This window comes from Bos mutus, chromosome 3 (genome assembly GCF_027580195.1).
Source record: "Bos mutus isolate GX-2022 chromosome 3, NWIPB_WYAK_1.1, whole genome shotgun sequence".
Classification (NCBI taxonomy): Eukaryota; Metazoa; Chordata; class Mammalia; order Artiodactyla; family Bovidae; genus Bos; species Bos mutus.
This window is the reverse complement of record NC_091619.1, coordinates 72,325,953-72,348,213: the sequence shown is the minus strand read 5'-3', so window position 1 is coordinate 72,348,213 and position 22,261 is coordinate 72,325,953. Positions and strand designations below refer to the sequence as shown.

Below are 22,261 nucleotides of genomic sequence, written 5' to 3'. Positions count from 1 at the left end.
CCTAAGGCCCACTTGACTTCACATTCCAGGATGTCTGGCTCTAGGTGAGTGATCACAGCATCGTGGTTATCTGGGTCATGAAGATATTTTTTGTACAGTTCTGTGTATTCTTGCCATCTCTTCTTAATATCTTCTGTTTCTGTTAGGTCCATACCATTTCTCAATACCTTTATTGAGCCCATCTATGCATGAAATATTCCCTTGGTGTCTCTAATTTTCTTGAAGAGATCCCTAGTCTTTCCCATTCTTTTGTTTTCCTCTATTTCTTTGTATTGATTGCTAAGGAAGGCCTTCTAATCTCTCCTTGCTATTCTTTGGAACTCTGCATTCAAATGGGTGTATCTTTCCTTTTCTCCTTTGCTTTTTGCTTCTCTTCTTTTCACAGCTATTTGTAACGGCTCCTCAGACAGCCATTTTGCTTTTTTGCATTTCTTTCTCTTGGAGATGGTCTTGATCCCTGTCTCTTGTACAATGTCATGAACCTCTGTCCATAGCTCATCAGGTACTCTATCAGATCTAGTCCCTTAAATCTATTTCTCACTTCCACTGTATAATCATGAGGGATTTGATTTACGTCATACCTGAATGGTCTAGTGGTTTTCCCACTGCCAAGTTGCTTCAGTCATGTCCGACTCTGTGCGACCCCAGAGACGACAGCCCACCAGGCTCCCCTGTCCCTGGTTTTCCCACTAGGTATATCTAAAAGGTAGGAGAAAAAAAGTATAACTCAGTGACTCTAATCAGAGCAGGTTTCCACAGACACAGGAAATCTGGTCATGAAGGAATTGCCACAACCTCTGTGTGGCACAGCCAGGGGTGTCACAGTTCTAGCTGGAGGTTATGTTCTGTACTCAGTATTACAGAAACAGTAATTTGGTAATTATGCCGCTAAGTGACTGCTCTGAAATAGTTTGCCAATGTCTGTTAATGACTCAACGCAATTGACAGAGACAGCATTTGATAGTTTGAACAAATCAAAATTTTTTTTTTCTTCCTCAGCAGGACATAAAAAATCAGTTCCTGATTGTCAGACTGGCAAATGCAATCATGCTGCCAGGCCTGATGGTGACCGAAATTGTTTATGGACTGCTCAGTGAGTTTTCAAGAGGATTCTGGGAACAACAATAGGTGACATGGTTTAATTGAAGAAACTAAGATCAAAGAATTACAAAGTTTCCAAAAAATCATTAGTAAAAATAAAATTATTTCTTAGTTCCCTGCCTAAGAATTGATCCTAGGTAGCCTGGATGAAAACCAGGAATCCTAGCTGCGAGACCACCAGGGGCTAGAGGCTAAAGGCAAAGTGGCTCTGACTCTTGCTCTCCCCCCCCATCCCCCACACCGCCCCCCTTTGAAAGCAAGAATGTTTCAAAGAGGCAAAAACTGTAAAAATAGATACAAAGTTTATTGTTAGAGATACAGTGCAGAAAAGCAGTTTGTTTACTTAAGACAGAAGCAAGGCAGAAATAACACACTAGGAGAGGAGTGCAGACATCTTGAGAAAGGAGCACTTAAATAAAGAGGTGATGTAAATCACCTTTATAGGACAGTGTTTCTGGGTCTTTGTTTCTGTTTGGTCAATTATCTTGTTTGTTTCTTCACACCTGACTGGTCTTAGGACTCTCCCCAGGATATGTGCACAACTTCTTACTAAAATGGATCCGACCCCAAAGGCCTGTGGGTGCATGTCCACACTTATTATAGGGTAGGGTTCCCTCCCTTTTTGACCCCCCAAGCAGCCTTCCTGGGCATGTGCAGATAGGCAAGTCTTCCTTGACCTTGGGAGTAGGCACCTTATCTCTGGACTTTTAGCAGAGTTCAGCTTTTGCCACTAGCTTTTTTGTCCTTGGAGTGTCTGTGTGAGAACAAAGTTCTAGTTTTACTTCATTTGACAAATACCAGCTGTCCAGCCAAGGGGCCCATCTATCTCCTACCTCACTGCCAACTCCAATACTTGGCAAACCACTCTTGGCAACAAATGATCCATAACATGTCATTGCCAGCAATAACAATCTACAGTTCATACCCAAGATAGCAAATCATCCCCAACATTTCAACAAATGGGGACTTCAGACATGCTTTACCAGCTGCAATGGTTTGGCCATAAAATTTAATGGCAGAAATAAAATAATAATAGTAATAATAATCATGTTTTTATTTATTCATTTCTTTGGCTACGTTGGGACTTAGTTGCAACATGTGAGATATTCATTGCATCATGTGGTATCTTTCCTTGTGGCCCTTAGGCTTCAGCAGTTGCAGCATGAAGGCTTAATAGTTGTGGTACATGGGCTTAGTTGCTTCATGGCATGTGGGATCTTAGTTCTCTGACTAGGGATCAAACCTATGTCCTTTGCATTGCAAGTTAGATTCTTAACCACTGGACCACGAGGGAAGTCCCAATAATAACCACTGTTATCTTCTGTTCTCCTATAAAACCAGCAGCCATGACATGATTTTGTTTGGAAATGCCCTTTTCTTCACTGACCAGTTTTTTTAGACAGATGATGGAAGTGTGACGGTAATGCAGAATGCACCAAATGCATTTTTCATGATTTTCACAGATATGTCAGTAGTAAAACATGGTTCTCCTTGACACTTTATAGCAGGTTCAGTAAAGATGGGTTTGTTGTTTTGTCTCCATGACACATCACTTACATACTGCATACTCATCTACTGAGCCCTTTATCTCTATCTATGTATCCAGTAATTCATGCATCTCTCCATTAACCCACCTATCCATCCATTCATCCATCCATCCATGTACTTTTTCCAATACCTTTCTTTCTAATTAGAAAAAAATAAGATGATAAGTGAGAGGAAGAAAACAAAAGGGAAGAAAATGTATTTTCAAAAGAGGCTTATAAAGCAGGAAGAAAGAAGAGAGGAACAGCGTGATGAAATGAGAGAAACACTGTGACTGGATTCAGAATATACTTTCTTTTGCAGCTCCTTCACTTCTTGGCTGTATGATTAGTGACAGCTTCCTTGATATTCCTGAATCTCACTTCTTACGTTTTTCAAGGGGTGATATTGCATCTCTACTCACTTCAAATGATTAATGGGAAAGTGTCGTTCGTTAACAAACATGAAGCATTCTGTAATTGTAAAGTTCAAAGTAAATTCTATATAGTTTTTATAATAAACTTGAATATAATGTAGATAGCTTAATATGACTTAGTTACCAGACATTTTCATTCTGTAACTGTGCTTTCTCCTCCCAGAATTTCTTGTAGTATTCGTGTGATTTCATTTTTAAACATTTAAATCTCTACTTTGTTTGAAATTTATCCTTGGGTATGTGTGAAAAATGGACCAACTTTTATCTTTTTTTCCTCCATGTGAATCTCTAGTTATTCTAATGTTTATTAAAAAGTCTACCTTTCCCACTGATTTGAGGTACTGCTTTAGGGACTTCCCTGGTGCCTCAGATGGTAAAGAATCTGCCTGCAATGCAGGAGACCTGGATTTGATCCCTGGGTCAAGAAGATCCACTGGAGAACGGAATGCCTACCCACTCCAGTATTCTCTCCTGGAGAATCCCATGGCCAGAGGACCTGGTGAGTTACTGTCCATGGGATCTCAAAGAGTCGGACATGACCGAGCGACTAACACTTTAGCATGTACTAAGTTTTCATGTGAAATTGAATGTGTTTTGTATTTTTATATTAGTCTGCCTGTCTATTCCTATGTGAATACAATACTTTTTAATTATACATGCTTCATAATATGTCTTACTATTTGTTTCTATGCATTATTTTCTTTAATCTTACAATGACTTTGTATACCCTTTGACCATGATCTTTTCTCTTTATGTTTAAGTGAGATAGCTTTTTTTCCACACCCAGTAAAAGAGCATTGGCCAGCAGAGTTTTCCTAGCTTCACAGTGTAGAACTCCCTCTCATTATTGCTGTGTTCAAATACATGATCTGATACTTTCTGTGGCCTGTCTTCTCTGACACCTCCCCTACTTTTATCTGAATCTTTTCTTTCCTTTGGTCCCAGTGTCTCTCAACTACTCAGTTTCCTTTCTACTGTAGAAGATTCTCCTGAAGGCTAGTCTTTGTCATACATGAACACTGCAGTTGTTTTATTTCAAATATACTCAGGGTACAAACTGATGTATACCACCTGACCTTTTGCTGTCTCTTTGCACTCACCCACAAATTGGAGCCCATGAAACCAGTTCTCAGTTTTGATGTTATTCCAAGAATGACCCTCTGAACTCTTCCTAATGGATCCCTCAGTTTGGGGTCCTTGAGCAGTTCAGTTTCTGAGTCTTCCAGCTCATCCAGCTGTCAGAAACCCCTTTGCTTCCTCCCTGCTTCCTCCCTCAGAGTTGAGAATACTATGGCAGGCTTGTTATAGTTTGGCCTCAATTCCTCAAATTTGGGAGTTCGTGGAGATATCTTGTTGTTTACTTCTGTTGTGTGTTTTGGCTGCATGTTTTTTTTTTTTAATTCTAGGGCTTCCCTCATGGCCCAGATGGTTAAGAATCTGCCTGCAGTGCAGAAGACCTGAATTTGATTCTTGGGTTGGGAAGATCTCCTTCAGAAGGGAATGGCAACCCACTCCAGTATTCTTGCCTGGAGAATTCAATAGACAGAGGAGCCTGGCAGGCTACAGTTCATGGGGTTACAAAGAGTTGGGCATGACTGAGTGACTAAATGCTTTCACTTTTGTAATTCTGGCTGTTTTGCCTGTTTTGTAGAGTAATATGGAAAAATCGACAGCTATGCCGTACCTCTTCAATCTTCCCTTGAACTTCTTCCCGAATGTCCTTATAATGGTTTCAGAAGGTTCGCCTTTCTGAACAGTTATTTACTACTCAACCTGACTTTTGTTTTCATGTAGGTTATGAGGTAAAGATTTAACTATTTTTTTCATTTATATAATTCCGCCCCCCGACGTATGTGCGTCTTTTCTTCCTGTGAAATGTAATACCATATCTCTTACATGTTTCATAGATGCTGGGTTCTATTCTGAGATTTTTAGTCTCTATTTGTATTCTTACACCAGGATTACTCTGTTCTAATTACTGTAGTAATTCTAATTCTTGATATTTGACCTCATAAGCTTTCCCCACATCTCTTCCCTGCTCTTATTTAAAATGCTTTGTTTATTCTTTGCCCCCTTTCCATATATGAATTTTTATTATTAGCTTGGTAATTTTGCTAAAAATAGTTTTAGGATTTAGAAAGACCTGAATTTTTTAATGTATTAATTTTTCTTAACTATGCATATGGTATCTCACCATTTATTTATGGATTTTATGTATATTAAGCTGGAACCCAGGAGCTTTCTGAACTCTCTTGTTAGTTTTCACAGATTCTCTGTAGAGCTTCTTGAATGCTCTTTGTAGATAATATCATCTGCAAAGGTTAGTTTCTTTGCTTTCCAAGCTTCTATGTTTTTTACTTTGTCTCATTATTTAGCTAAGGCTTCCAGTTCAATGTTTAGCAGTAGTGGTTTGAACAGAATTCTTATCTTGTTAATGTTACTGAGAATTTTATTTCCAAGGCTGCTGCTAAGTCGCTTCAGTCGTGTCCGACTCTCTGCGACCCCATAGACGGCAGCCCACCAGGCTCCCCTGTCCCTGGGAATTCTCCAGGCAAGAACACTGGAGTGGGTTGCCATTTCCTTCTCCAATGCATGAAAGTGAAAAGTGAAAGGGAAGTTGCTCATTCGTGTCCGACTCTTAGCGACTCCATGGACTGCAACCCACCAGGCTCCTCTGCCCATGGGATTTTCCAGGCAAGAGTACTGGAGTGGGTTGCCATTGCTTACCATAAAATATAATACTTGTTACATATTTTTGTAAGGTATTTTTATCAGATTGAAAAAAGATACTTCAGGTCCTTGTTTCTTGAGAGTTCTTATCATGAGTAAGTATTAAATTTTAATCAAAGTTTCTTTTTTATCATTTTGCCTTGTGCATTTTTTAATCTGTTAAGGTGATGAGTATATTAAGAGTTTTTTCCTCAATAGTAAATCTTCTTTACTGGATTAAACTCACCTTGCTTGTGATATATGTTATGATTTATATTTCACATAATATGAATTCCAAAATATTGCTTTTGATCCTTGTCTTTCATAAATGTTGTTCTCAAACAGGGATGGAATAAAGTATTTGTTTTCTTAGAAGAATGAGTGGTATTAGAGGGGAGGGTGAGGAAAGTGTATTATTAGCAAGCAGTTCTCTTTGGGAAGCAGGGAGGTAGGTGGAAGGTGGATCGCTGTCTCTCAGCATCCTCCAGGCTTAATATTACCATGTTGCTGGTGCTGTTGCCTTAGTCACAGCTGATGACCACATGGTACCAAACTATTTTGAGGATTGAGACAAGACTCATCCCATGAGGCTGGACCCTTGGAAATCTCAGCTAGTTGACTCTGCAGATCATTTCACTATCTTATAATAAGGAAATTTACCAATTTATGAGACTTTTTTCTGCACACTATTGTTGTTGTTTTTCAGTTACCCAGTTGTATCTGACTCTCTGTGACCCCAGGTACTGCGGCATGCCAGGCTCCTCTGTCCTCCACTATTTCCCAGAGTTTGCTCAAATTCATGTCCATTGAGTCAGTGATGCTATCTGACTACTCCATCCTCTGCCGCCCCCTTCTCTTTTTGCCTTCAATCTTCCCCAGGATCAGGGTCTTTTTCAGTGAGTCAGCTCTTTGCATCAGGTGGCTGGAGTATTGCAGCTTCAGCATCAGTCCTTCTGATGAATACTCAGGATAGATTTCCTTTAGGATTGACTGGTTTGATTTCCCTGCAGTCCAAGGGATTCTCAAGAGTCCAGCAGCACAATTTGAAAGCATCAATTCTTTGGTGTTCATCCTTCTTTATGGTCCAACTTTCACATCCATACTTGACTACTGGAAAAACCATAGCTTTAACTATACAGACCTTTGTTGGCAAAATGATGTTTTGCTTTTTAATACTCTGTCTACATTTGTCATAGCTTTCCCTCCAAGAAACAAGCATCTTTATTTTCATGTCTTTGGTCACAGTTTGCACTGATTTTGGAGCCCAAGAAAATAAAACTTGTCACTGCTTTCATTTTTACTCTTCTACTTGCCATGAAGTGATGGAACCAGATGCTATGATCTTAGATTTCTGAATGTTGATTTTTAAACCAGGTTTTTCACTCTCCTCTTTCACCATCATCAAGAGGCTCTTTAGTTCCTCTTTGCTTTCTGCCTTTAAGGTGGTATCATCTGTAATCTGAGGTTGTTGATATTTCTCCCAGCAGTCTTGATTCCAGCTTGTGATGCCTTCAGCCTGGAATTCCTCATGATATACTCTGAGTAAAAGTTAAATAAACAGGGTGAAAATATACCAACTTGTCATACTCCTTTCCCAATTTGGAACCAGTCAGTTGTTCCATGTCTGGTTCTAACTGTTGCATACTGATCTGCATACATCTCTCAACTTCTTTGGAGACAAATAGGGTGGTCTGGTATTCCCATCTCTTTAAGGATTTTCCACAATTTTTTATGATCCATACAGTCAAAGGCTGTAGCACAGTCAGTGAAACATAAGTAGATGTTTTTCTGGAACTCCCTTGCTTTCTCCATGATCCAACAAATGTTGGCAGTTTAATCTCTGGTTCCTCTACCTTTTCAAAATCCAGTTTGTACATCTGGAAGTTCTAGGTTTATGTGTTGCTGAAGCCTGGCTTGAAGGATTTTGAGCGTAACTTTGCTGGTATGTAAAATGAGTGCAATTGTATGGTAGTTTGAACATTCTTTGGCATTTGCCTTTTTTAAAACTGAAATGAAAGTGGACATTTTCCAGTCCTGTGACTGTTGCACATGTAGTTTTGCTAGAAGAGATTCTATCAGTGGCTTGAAATTTAAATTGACTGAATCATATAATTTGGAACCTTGCAGAAATGGAAATGTTATTTTAACCCAGTGGTAAAGAATCCACCTGCCAGTGCAGGAGATGCTGGTTCCATCCCTGGTTCTGGAATATCTTCTGGAGAAGAAAATAGAAACCCATTCCAGTATTCTTGCCCGGACATAGGAGCCTAGTGGGCTACAGTCCATGGAGTTGCAAAGAGTTCAACACACTTAGCCCCTGAGTAGGCACATGCTATACCCAAGCTAAAGCTAGAAAATTTAACCTAAGCCTTGAAGAAAAGAATAGTGACATGCTAGGTCTTTCTCAAAAATTTAGTTTTCTCTCCTCATCAAGAGGACTGAGTCTCAGAAAAAACCTGATTAGGGGTTTTAACCTTTCCTTTTGAGGTTATTGTTTTAAATTTTATTTTAAAAAAAGCAACCATTCAGATAGGGAAAATGGATAAAGGGACTTTTTTAATCATTATTCTCCAACAAAGCAGAGTCAGTTAGACATACACAGAGGAAAAATTATTATGAGGAATTGGCTCACATGATTATGGAGGAAGTTAGTCCTACAGTTTACCATCTGCCATCTGGACACCCAGGATAGCCAGTAGTGTAATTTCAGTCCAAATTCAAGGCTGAGAATCATGGACACTGATAGTGAAAATTCCAGTCCAAGGAGGAGAGAAATAATGTTCAATCTGGTCTAAGAGACAATCAAGTTGACAGAAAATTGATCACACATAGGCCCACAGGTAACTAGTTAGAATTTTCATTCTAAATTAGTACTTCTCAAACCATCTGTGGTGAAGGACCAGTCCCCTCCTCCTTTCATTGCAGACCAGAATATTTTATTTATAAAATACCATAAAAATGAAATTACTAGGAGAGTGACATGAAAAAGAAAAACATAACACACAGGCCCATTTTTTGTTTATCTGTATTTAACAGATAAAAATGACCATTTAAAATTGTTACAACAGTTGCTAAATTTTGTTCTCAGTTTCTGCGCTTATCTTATCAGGAAGCAATAACAAACTGACTGGCACTGGTCCTTGAACCACACTCTGAGCAGCACTGGTCTGAGGATTTGCAAGACCTCTAGATAAAATCTCTGACTGTAGTTATTCATTCATTGGCTTGACTGGAACCTAATAGATGGGAAAGCTACACTATTTTGAGAAAACTCTGTAGGTATTAAGCCTGTTTAGTAATGGCCTGTGACTGTTTTAAGCCCTGAAACAAATCGTCCACCAGACTCCCAAACTCACACTAATAGGAAGCAGATTGGAAAACCATGCAGCATCCAGGAAGAACATCCTTTTTAATACTCATCTCCTCTATGGTCAAATAGACAAGGAAGAACCTCCCACAGCTGCAAAACTGGAGAGAAGTGGGAAGGCAGATTTTTTCTCGTGGCTTATACCAAATTGATTAAGAAAATACTTGTACTGCCTGAATAAGGAATCATAATACAGCACATTGAGATTTAATGTGTATTGTGAACTCTTGGTGTCAATTCTTCCTTTCAAAATGAGAAGTGTAATTGTAGGAATCCTATTTTGTTTCTTACATCAAATATTGTTTAGGGTATGGAAAATCTGTCTTTCAGGGATTCCCTGGTGGCTCAGATGGTAAAGAACCTGCATGTGATGCAGGAGACCTGAGTTCAATCCCTGGGTCAGGAAGATCCCCTGGAGGAGGGCATGGCCAACCCAAACCAGCATTCTTGCCTGGAGAATTCCATGGACAATGGAGCCTGATGGACTACAGTCCATGGGGTCACAAAGAGTCAGACATGACTGAGCATACCTCCATATATTCAGATGTTTGGGTATTTTCATATATACTCAATTTTCTTGTTCTGGCATAAGTGCCTTGTTAATTTTTTTCATTGTACTTGACTGTAAGTTTTTTTTTTTTTTTCTTGTATATTTATTTAGAATTTCTCAGCATTTATTTTAGGAGGGAGTCTTGTGTTAACTTTATTTTGCCAGAATTGTCTAAAGTATTTGTAAAACCAAGAACCTCAGATATGCAGATGATACCACTCTAAAGGCAGAAAGAGAAAAGGAATTAAAGAGTGTCTTGATGAGGGTGAAAGAGGAGAGTGAAAAAGTTGGCTTGAAACTCAACATGAAAAAAACTAAAATCATGGCATCCAGTTCCATAACTTCTTGGCAAATAGTTGGGAAAAAGTGATGAATGACAGATTTTATTTTCTTGGGCTCCAAAACCACTGTGGACAGTGACCACAGCCATAAAATTAAAGGATGCTTTCTCCTTGGAGGGAAAGCTATGATAAACCTAGACAGCATATTAAAAAGCAGAGGCATCACTTTGCCGACAAAGGTCCATGGAGTCAAAGCTATGATTTTTCCAATAGGCATGTACAGATGTGAGAGTTGGACCATAAAGAAGGCTGAGCACCAAAAAGCTGATGCTTTCAAGAAGACTCTTGAGAGTCCCTTGGACAATGAGGAGATCAAACCAGTCAATCCTAAAGGAAATAAACCCTAAGTATTCATTAAAAGGACTGATGGTGATGCTGAAGCTCCAATACTTTGGCCACCTAATGTGAAGAGCCAACTCACTGGAAAAGACCTTGATTCTGGGAAAGATTGAGGGCAAAAGAAGAAGGGGGCAGTAGAGGATGGGATGGTTAGATAGCCTCACCAACTCAATGGACATGAGTTTGATCAAACTCCAGGAGATAGTGAAGGATGGGGAAACCTGGCATGCTGTAGTCCATGCAGGTGTCGCAAGAAATAGGACTTGACTTAGCAACAGAACGACAACAAAATCAAGATGTCAATACCTACAGAGGTATGATTCACCAATTTTCTTATTCTGCCTAACTGGGTGCTTTAGTGGGTATTTGGAGGTATGGTAGAATGGATAAGAACATGCAATTTAGGGTCAGAAATTTTGGGGTGGTAATATTATCTGTTGGAGAAGGCGATGGCACCCCACTCCAGTACTCTTGCCTGGAAAATCCCATGGATGGAGGAGCCTGGTAGGCTGCCGTCCATGGGGTCACTAAGAGTCAGACACGACTGAGCAACTTCCCTTTCACTTTTCACTTTCATGCATTGGAGAAGGAAATGGCAACCCACTCCAGTGTTCTTGCCTGGAGAATCCCAGGGACGGGGGAGCCTGGTGGGCTGCCGGCTATCGGGTCATACAGAGTCAGACACAGACTGAAGTGACTTAGCAGGAGCAGCAGCAGCAATACTATGTGTATCTTTGGTAAGTTACACTACCTCTCTAAGATTGACTTTATTCATATTAAAGTAAATGGTTTTTACTTCATGGGATTATTGACATGATTAATTACAATGTCTGACACAAAGAAAATGAATTAATAAATGTTAGCTGTACTTATTACAGAATATTGTTCAAATCCTTTGTCAGGACTTAAAGATCATAAGCTGCTCTTCCAGTTTCATCTCTTCATGCAACTTGTTTCCTTGCTCCAAAATTACTGAAATTATCTCTGTTCTCTAAACAAAGCTTTCCCCACCTTTCACGTTAATTTTATCTACATGAAGCATTCGTGTCTTGTTAATTGGATTGACTCCTCTAGATTGAAGAAACTTAAAAAAAATTGTTAATATTCCTTGATAAAACATGGTATAATGTTTGTCACATCATGATATGTGATTAATATTAGTATTATTTTAGCTTCCTCTCTCATTTCCAAACACCAGATGATTTTCTTTTTCTTTTTTTAGTATTTCTTCTTCTAGAGCAGTTAAATAAGTTTACAAACTGTAATTCTCCAAATTAAACATATACATTACATAGTTTATAATATTTGAGAAGGGGGTATTTGTTGAGGTTAAACTGTGTACATTTGGATAAAACACTTTTTTTTTTTACTATTACAGTGCATTTTTGCAATTTAAGGGCTTTTAGATGATCTCAAAATTTCTTTCTGGTTATACTTCCTAGTAGTCATGATCTTTGAAACTTAAAACTGCTGAGAAGCTTATCACTTGACATATTACAGAAGTGAGATTTCCAGACTTTAATGTTATGTTGATTCTTACTATTTCCATTATTTTGAAATTGTTCATTTCAGATGTTCATGAAAATCAAAAGCCTTTAGAATAATTATAAATTTTATTTGATCCATTAATAGCTTTTCATAGGATATCATTACCTTCTGCCCTTTCAGCAAGTGGTATGCTTATTCAGATATTTTAAATAACAGGTTCAGTAGTTTTCATTTTATTAAGTTAAAATGTGTTTACCTATCACAACTGCATCTGCATTGAACTATCCTTACTTTTGACATTAGAGACAAAGATCAGTCAATACTTTAATTGCCTGAGGCCTATCAACAGACATGAAGCTTTCCTTAAAGTAGTAATCATCTTTAGAAAAGAAATTGTACTTTAAAGTTCAATTTATGCATTTACTAATTCTGTGCTGCACTCTCAAGATGGTGGGTTATACATTCAGTTTAGTTCAGTTAAGTTCAGTCGCTCAGTCGTGTCCGACTCTTTGTGACCCCATGAATCACAGCACGCAGGCCTCCCTATCCATCACCATATCCCAGAGTTTACTCAAACTCATGCCCATCAAGTTGGTGATGCCATCCAGCCATCTCATCTTCTGTCGTCCCCTTCTCCTCCTGCCCCCAATCCCTCCCAGCATCAGTCTTTTCCAATGAGTCAACTCTTCGCATGAGGTGGCCAAAGTTTTGGAGTTTCAGCTTTAGCATCAGTCCTTCCAATGAACACCCAGGACTGATCTCCTTTAGAATGGACTGGTTGGATCTCCTTACAGTCCAAGGTTCTCGCAAGAGTCTTCTCCAACACCACAGTTCGAAATCATCAATTCTTCGGCACTCAGCTTTCTTCACAGTCCAACTCTCACATCCATACATCACCACTGCAAAAATCATAGCCTTGACTAGACGGACCTTTGTTGGCAAAGTAATATCTCTGCTTTTTAATATGCTATCTAGGTTGGTCATAACTTATTACCTCTTTCTTTTTATGTTACATTAGTTTGGGAATCAACTTCTATTTCAGGTGCCATAGTAATTTCTCATTGTTGATAGAATTACAATGAGAAAATCTTGAACACATTTGATTTAAATTAAGCAAAAAAGGAAATATATATTTTTGTATAAAATTAATTGTCTGCAAAGTTTATGAAATAAAGATAATGGCTTTTTCTGTCTTAGTTATAACCAGAAAATATGATGAGAGGAGTGTAACCCCTCAGTGAAAATGAAAATGAATCCTCAGTGACATTAAGAGAATTAAATCCCTTAGGAGCATTATCTTAAGGAAGAATAATTAAAAGTGTGCTAGAAAACAAGTTTTTAAAAACTTAAAACTAATTTTATTTAGAAATATAGTCATATGTGTGCATTTTACCAGTGAAGACTGAATGCTGCTTTAAAGGAAATAAAGTTAACTGAATATATATTCTTCCTAAATTGTTTCAATTAAACATGAGGTCTTACATTCCTGTGAGCTTATATCTTTCCAGAGTTGGTTGTATTATGTGTCTACCCCTTTTCTGATTAAGGATATGATGTTGTAAGGAACAGAATATCACTCAAGTAAGATTAAACAAAAATGTAATATCACCAAATGCAAATAGAATTGTGTTTTATACTTTTTCTGGTCAGTCTGATTCAGTTCAGTTCAGTCACTCAGTTGTGTCCAACTCTTTGTGATCTCATGGACTGCCTCCCTGTCCATCACCAACTCCCAGAGTTTACCTAAACTCATGTCCATTGAATCCGTGATGCCATCCAACCATCTCATCCAATCATCTCATCCTCTGTCATCCCCATCTCCTGTGACATTGTACAGGAGATAGGGATCAAGACCATCCCCATGGAAAAGAAATGCAAAAAAGCAAAATGGCTGTCTGGGGAGGTCTTACAAAAAGCTGTGAAAAGAAGAGAAGCAAAAAGCAAAGGATAAAAGGAAAGATATAAGCATCTGAATACAGAGTGCCAGAGAATAGCAAGGAGAGATAAAAAAGCCTTTCTCAGTGATCATTGCAAAGAAATAGAGGAAAACAACAGAATGGGAAAGACTAGGGATCTCTTCAAGACAATTAGAGATACCAAGGGAACATTTCATGCATAGATGGGCTTGATAAAGGACAAAAATGGTATGGACCTAACAGAAGCAGAAGATATTAAGAAGAGGTCATAAGAATACACAGAAGAACTGTACAAAAAATATCTTCATGACCAAGATAATCACGATGGTGTGATCGTTCACCTAGAGCCAGACATCCAGGAATGTGAAGTCAAGTGGGCCTTAGGAAGCATCACTATGAACAGAGCTAGTGGAGGTGATGGAATTCCAGTTGAGCTATTTCAAATCCTAGAATAAGATGCTGTTAGAGTGCTGCAGTCAATATGCCAGCACATTTGGAAAACTCAGCAGTGGCCAGGACTGGAAAAAGTCCATTTTCATTCCAATCCCAAAGAAAGGCAATGCCAAAGAATGCTCAAACTACCACACAATTGCACTCATTTCATACGCTAGTCAAGTAATGCTCAAAATTCTCCAAGCAAGGCTTCAACAGTATGTGAACCATGAACTTCCAGATGTTCAAGCTGGATTTGGAAAACGCAGAGGAACCAGAGATCAAATTACCAATATCCATTGGATTGTAAAAAAAAAGCAAGAGAGTTCCAGAAAAACGTCTATTTCTGCTTTATCAACTATTCCAAAGCCTTTGACTGTGTGGGCCACAATAAACTCTGGAAAATTCTGAAAGAGATGGGAATACCAGAACACTTGACCTGCCTCTTGAGAAACCTATATGCGGGTCAGGAAGCAACAGTTAGAACTGGACATGGAACAACAGACTGGTTCCAAATAGGAAAAGGAGTAGTCAAGGCTGTGTATTGTCACCCTGCTTATTTAACTTCTATGCAGAATACATCATGAGAAACGCTGGGCTGGAAGAAGCACAAGCTGGAATCAAGATTGCCAGGAGAAATATGAATAACCTCAGGTATGCAGATGACAGCACCCTTATGGCAGAAAGTGAAGAAGAGCTAAAGAGCCTCTTGATGAAAGTGAAAGTGGAGAGTGAAAATGTTGGCTTAAAGCTCAACATTCAGAAAACTAAAATCATGGCATCTGGTCCCATCTGCTGTTGCTACTGCTAAGTCGCTTCAGTAGTGTCCGACTCTGTGCGACCCCATAGATGGCAGCCCACCAGGCTCCCCCGTCCCTGGGATTCTCCAGGCAAGAATACTGGAGGGGGTTGCCATTTCCTTCTCCAATGCATAAAAGTGGAAAGTGAAAGTGAAGTCGCTCAGCCGTGTCCGACTCTTAGCGACCCCATGGACTGCAGCCCACCAGGCTCCTCCGTCCATGGGATTTTCCAGGCAAGAGGACTGGAGTGGGGTGCCACTGCCTTCTCCATCCGGTCCCATCACTTCATGGCAAATAGATGGGAAAACAGTGGAAACAGTGACAGACTTTATTTTCTTGGGCTCGAAAATCACTGCAGATGGTGATTGAAGCCATAAAATTAAAAGACATTTACTCCTTTGGAAGAAAGTTATGACCAACCTGGACAGCATATTAAAAAGCAGAGACATTACTTTGCCAACCAGGGTCCATCTATTCAAACCTATGGTTTTCCCAATAGTCATGTATCGATGTGAGAGTTAGACTATAAAGAAAGCTGAGCACCAAAGAATTGATGTTTTTGAACTGTGGTGTTGGAGAAGACTCTTGCGAGTCCCTTGGACTGTAAGGAGATCCAACCAGTCCATTCTAAAGGAGATCAGTCCTTAATATTCATTGGAAGGACTGATGGTAAAGCTGAAACTCCAATAGTTTGGCCACCTGATGTGAAGAATTGACTCATTTGAAAAGACCCTGGTGCAGGGAAAGATTGAAGCAGAAGGAGAAGGGGACGACAGAGGATGAGATGGTTCAATGACATCACAGACTCAATGGACATGAGTTTGAGTAAACTCTGAGAGTTGGTGAGGGACAGGGAAGCCTGGCATGCTGCAGTCCACGGAGTTTCAAATTGTCGGACATTACTTGGTGACTGAACAAGAACAAAAGTAGATAGATACATAATCTAGTTTATCACTGAGTCTTGGTTGATTGATTTGGCTTTTTCCAGTGGCTTGCTTTTCCTCAGCTTTAGTGTGTCTCATAATGTCTCACTGAATGCTGACATGGTATATAGAGGAGCAGTCTGAGATAGTAATTCTCATAATGGGCAGTAGCCATTCCTGTGGGATATTTAGTTCAGATAGGATTTAATTGTTACAGTAAATTATAATGTAATTACAATTGTAATTACAGTGGTCTCTCTTGTGTGTAGCCTGATTTGAATTTCTCTGTGATTATCTTATTCTTATGGAGTTGCTTTTTCTCAATTTTTTTGTTTTATCCTGTTTTAGGTTTTCCTGGGTCTGTCTCCATACTCTTGGCCCTCCCCAAGCAGTAGGCTGCTACTGACTGTTTTTTTGGTGCTTGCTGTTAACCTGAGATGTAATACAGAGGTGTATGCTAAGTTGATTCAGTTATGTCTAACTCTTTTTGACCCTATGAACTGCAGTCTGCTAGGCTTCTCTGTCCATGGGATTCTCCAGGCAAGAATACCTGAGTGAGTTGCCGTGCTCTCCTCCAGGAGGTCTTCTGGACCCAGGGATCAATCTATGTCTCTCATGTCTCCTGCACTGGCAAGTGGGTTCTTTTAACTCTAGCACCACTTGAGAGGAATTCTCTGTTATTTTGTCTTAGGTCATTTCCAGTTTATGCTTGGAAGGTAAAGATCTTGTTGCCAACATCTGCAGCCAATTTGGGGTAAGAGGACAGGAAGCTCAAAATCCACTTTACATCCATTTGGTCATTTTCTCTGTTATTGTCTGTAATTCAGAGATCCTATTTTCTAAACTCTTAGGAAAAAAGAAAGAAAGGAGAAGAGAAGGAAAGAAAAATCCCTCTAGGTGTTCATGAGCATGATGGTGGTATAGTCATATGGCTGATCAGAGTGGAGAAAGAATTTGTGGCTCTAAACTCCTCCAAGAGGATTTCAAAAATCCTCTCATTTTAGTAATTTTCTCTCCACTTTGCTTTGCCCCACAGTTCCTAAAATTTGGAGGACGTTTTGAATTGTAAGTTAGGTTATATTGTAGCATTCCTCATTGTTATTTTAGGATTCAGGGTTTTGTTTTTTTCAGATCTGTTTTCATCTTCCATAATTTTATTATTGTAGGTTTGCCTTCTGTATTCCCTAAATTTTGGGGTTCATATCTTTAAACAAAATCTATTACTTTTACATTAGTGGGAGGGATCCCAATGAATGCACTTATGAATGTGCTTAATTGCAATTAATGTGCTTAATCCTCCATGTTTATACAGAAGTTCCATGGTTGGCAATCTTAAAGTGATGAATCATTTTCACTTCTTAGCAGGTTTTTCTATTATATGTGTAAATAAACTTTAGGGAGGGCCCATGTAGCCTTATTGATGTCACCAGAAATAGGTGAAATTGTCTAGGATGTGCAGTTTATATTTTATCTCTAGGATATGTGTTTGTTACATCTTATTTTCTTATTAAGATTTCAAATACCTTGATGGAAAAGTTCATATGTCTTTATAATGCTTTTACATCTTTCCTTGATCTCCATTATTTTAAGCTATTTCATGTTATTTAGCCTAATTAAAATTCCAGCCTTAAAGTCCTGTAATTTTTATAGAAAAATTGTGTTACATAAGGAGTATTCTTTGTTTTACATTTACTTGGAGTTGCTTTTTTCTCCCCAAAATGTTATTTGAATATGAAAATCGGAAGAATCTATGTGTAGCAGGCTTTTAAATCTGAACACAGTGTAAAAACTGAATTCCTTTTTTTAAATGTTGTTTGAGTGAGGTTAAGTGCCCCTGCTAATATAAATACAAAACTGGCTCTTCTGTTTCCTCTTAAAACATGTCAAAGTAATGTTAAAAAGTTCCAGAGTTTTCTAAATAAAAATTCTCAATGTGGGCATACAGTACTGGGGGCCAGATCATTTTCTAATGCCACTTACATATATTTATTGAGCAGCTACTCACCATAAGGATCTGTGTTAGATACTCTGAAGGACTTTGAGGAGTACCAGTTCCCACCAGGACCCAATTTGTTACTTTGTGTTGTATTCCTCTTCTCCATACAGCAAGAACACTGAATATTTCTTTAATTTTTTATCTATCTGACATGGTGGATGTTCACTAAACTTATTGTGGTAATTACCTCATGATTCATGTGAATCAAATCATTACGCCATACACTTTATACAGTTCTGGATATAAATTATATCTCAATAAAACTGGAAGAAAAAAAGTTTTTTCTTTGTAACATGACCTCCTCTATGGATAGCTATGGAATTTAGGTGCAAAATATTAAAGATAATAAAGGAAAGGGGATGACACGCTTTCTGCAGTGAATTGTTTATTTAACCCAAACACACATGAAAACCTAATTCCAGAAGCATTTGCTGTCATTGTTCTATTTATATTTAATGACTTGGAGAAAAAAATAAGGCATCTTACACAAATAGCTTCTCTTTTCTAATAAAAGAGATTGTCAGATATAGTCAAGTCATTATAGATGGAAATGTGAGCTAGATTATTAAGACTCTGACTCATTCATCTTGCTTCGTGGCAGCTTTCCAAAAGGGAAGATAGAAACCAAGACGTATGAAGGTTTGCTCATGTTTCTTTCCCTTGTGCAATCTAGTTCCCTCTCGGTCTGTTTTTGGTTACTGTCAGATTGATTCCAGGGAGACAGCATTACGATCAGATTTATCATGTGTTTAGGAAAAAACCTTCCTTGGATTACTTAGCATTGAAAAAAATGATAATTTGTATTGAGCCTTTGATCTGGGATCAGTTAAACCCATGAAGAATGAGTTGGAAGTGCGGGAAACACGTCCTGGAGTAATTTTGATGGGATTACTAAACTTTCCATCCTGGCTGTAGAGAAGATAAAAGTGGTGCTTCTCTAATTTAATAAAAATGCAAGATAAGTGAGGGATCTGTTGATGAAAGGGACAAACACTCCCATTTACGTTGGTCCATTTAGAATATTCTGATGAAAACTCTAATACACTTGAATTCTGGGCTTTATTGTGGTAGAAAGTGCTCACTTGTCTGTAAAATGAAGTGCTTTTTCTATTCCTATAGAAGGATGATGTACTGGCCTAAAAAATCTAGATGCAGAAGACATTGAAAGCATTATGATAGCGTGCTTGGGCCTTCCTTTAGTCACTGAGAGTATTTTATTTTTGGCACATAGTAAATGTCAGGCATTTTGATAGGCATATGAAAATGTTTTTATAGAAGAAGAAATGGTTCCCATATCATATAATAAAGATCAGGTCTGAAATTTGAATCCATGTTTGTACTTTTCTAAAATCTTTTCTATTAATAAGAGGTGATAGAGCTTGATTTTTGAGAGTGTGGGCTCTACCAACTGTTAGCTGTCAGTCCTGAGAAAGAATTGCCTTTGCTTGAAGTGAAAAGAACCATGGCTCTTAGCAGAATAATGAGGCTTAGAATAAGAACCAAAGTTGCTGCTGTGAGTTTCCAAGATCTGATAGGAGGTGAAAGAAGTCGGGAAAATTTCCCAATTGGCTCTACATTTGTTTGTCAGAAAACAGTGCCTGACAAAATGTGGATTAGAAATAAATACTAATGGTGATGGTAGAGTTAAAATTTCAGTAACAAAACCAGACAGCAGTTACCCTGATACCTCTGAATTTGTAAACTAAACCTTTGATTTTTTTTTGACTATTTGGGGACCCGAAAGGAATTTTAGCTCAGAAGACACTTACTTGATATAAGTTTATGTTTGGTATTTATTTCCTTTTCTTTCTCTTTCCTTCTTCTAAGAAGTAAAGTTAAATTTCAGCATGTGTCTTATAAGGGAGTTTAGGTTACGGTGATTTAGTAAAACACAGGAAAACAAGAAAATGTATCACACATACCAAATTAACAATGTTGAGCTATGTTACTAATACATGTAAGTTCAGTTTTGTTTAACACCAGCTGCCAAAATAAATTTTATTTCTTATAACTTGAAGTGTGTGTATGTATTATAGTTTATTATGTATTGTTAATTCTACTGTTTTGGCTGCAATAAAATTAATTTTGAAAAAATGGAATGTTGAAAGGAGGACACATATTTATTAAGATTTATTCAAGATGACAAGCATTGCTAGAGGAAGAATAAAAATTAAAAACATCTTCATGGGGGTAGCAAGCTTGAACCTGGGAAGATGGTGTTGAGGGTCAATTCCGAAAAGTGAGGTGTGAATGAAAATAGGAGGGTTAGAAACTATGCGATGTCAAGGGTAAGACAATGTCAGAAGAATGGACTGGGACATGAAAGGTGGGAATGAGCATGCTGACACTCTCGTTTTTATGTGGCATTTAGTATGCAGTGGAAGTGATTATTCAAAGGAATCCGACAGGATCAGGCTTTTTCATTGTGTCAAATAGCCTGGGTACCAAAAGGCTTCACATGAGTGAATTCTACTTACAACATTGTGCACCTTTTGTTGTTGTTTTGTTCTCAGGGAACATTTGACTTCAAATAAATAACACATCTTGATAATTATTTCTCCTCTGGAGAAATTTTGTGCAAATGAACTAGGAAGTGTGAAGTCATAAGCTAAAATCTAATCTTAGGAAAACCATGATGTCTCATTTCTCTTTCCTCTAAAAGGTGAAATCAAAGAGAAATAGAGGGTCGTTTTCCACTGATGGTTGAACGGTGTTGAAGAAATACAGAGCATAAGCCTATCATTTCCACAGCCCTGAACTATGCTGTCCTCTGAATGCAAGATGGAAAACTGAAGTTGCAGCTTATTGCAGTTGGCCTCTTGTGACCCATGATTAACTTCAGTGTAATTTAAATAGCAGAAGTAACCCAAGTAAGAAAGAGGCAGCTCCTAATATCGATCTAGGCAGTAATATCAAGGGGAACATCAACTACCAACTTTTTATGGACAGCTGTGATTTCTTATCTCTATCTCAGTGGAAGAATAAAATCAAAATTATGGTTTACTGAGCTGAAGAAGAGTCTGACTCATGGGTTATGGCCTCAATTAATTTCTGAGTTCTTTCTTCAAGTCTAAAGCATGACCTAGTCAGGTTCAACACTAATTCATGCAGCTGTCACATTTATAACTGAAATACTGGGGGAGAGAGACAGGGGAAGACACCTCCAGGAAATAGATGATTTGAGTTGTAAGCAATTCCTGTTATCCAGCTAAGAGAAAAGCGGGAACCACAGAGATTGAATGTAAAAAATTTATTTATAATTTTAGATTGCCAGTATGGAAATGGAAAAGGTCCCTGGCTGTATACAGCCCCAAATGTAAATAGATTCATTAGCTGTTAACTGTGTAACACCTCGTCTATTATTCTGAATTTACCATAAACTTTTTTTTTTTAAAGGCATCAATTTTTTTTTAAAACTTGTCTGGAATATAAATGGAGCTACGTTCCTCCAAATAGAATTGCTTCTGAAATAGCAAGACCTGGGAAACACAGCTACTCTGTATCAGCGTTACAATAGTAAGGCCCAGAAAATTTCAGCTCTAGGGTATCCGGTCCTCAGCCTGTTGACCTGGCAGTGTATCAAGAGTGAGCCTGCACTGCTTCAAGCCCTTTCAGATAGAATGTTTCAGTGAGAACTTTTTATGGGGAGGTCATTTTTTTCTTTCTTAAGATCATTTATCACTTAGTATACAAACCAATATTTACTTGAATCTGTCACAAAGACTCAAACTTATTCCAGAACATATTAAAGGGAATGTGTAGAATATGTGTGTACCAAAGAAAGGCTGTCGGTTCCCATATTTTGGGCAATTGTAAAGTACCTCTTCCCTTCCTCTCCTATACTGACTTCACTCAAGTGTTCTTGCCCTGTCTTACAAAAAACTCTGGCTCGTGTGTATTTCACACAAAGCTAGCTATTGGGCTAAAGACTGTGGACAAGGGAAAGAGAAGCTTGCAATTTTCTAATTTTTGTGGTTAAGAAAACACAGTGATATGACTATAGTTAGGGCAGGCAAAAGCAAATCCCTGCTTTGCCACTGATAATTACCATCTCTGGAAAATTATTTGACTTTTCTAAATATCAGTTTCCCTGACTGTCAAATGAAAAAATGAGAGCATCTATATCCTCAAGTTGCTGTGAGGGTTAAAAGAAATCATGTACATGAATGTGTCTCAATTAATTTCCAAATCACTCTGTGAAATGAAATTCTTATTACAAATATTTCTCACCCTATGGATGAGGAAACAAAGCCTTACAGAAATAATTAAAATTAACTAACATTCCCCAGGCCATGATGTTGACAAGTGTGGGACATCATAGTCAAACCCGGCTCTGCTT

At 38.3% G+C, this 22,261-nt stretch overlaps 1 long non-coding RNA gene across 2 annotated transcripts in view; it reads left to right on the top strand.

The window, feature by feature from the left end:
* Positions 1-10,955: 10,955 nt before the first annotated feature.
* Positions 10,956-22,261, top strand: part of LOC138986071 (uncharacterized) — a 32,038-nt gene continuing 20,732 nt past the window's right edge. For both annotated transcript variants that reach the window (XR_011462965.1, XR_011462964.1), the window contains exon 1: positions 10,956-11,104. This is a non-coding gene — a long non-coding RNA (uncharacterized lncRNA). The remainder of the gene's footprint in view (positions 11,105-22,261) is intronic.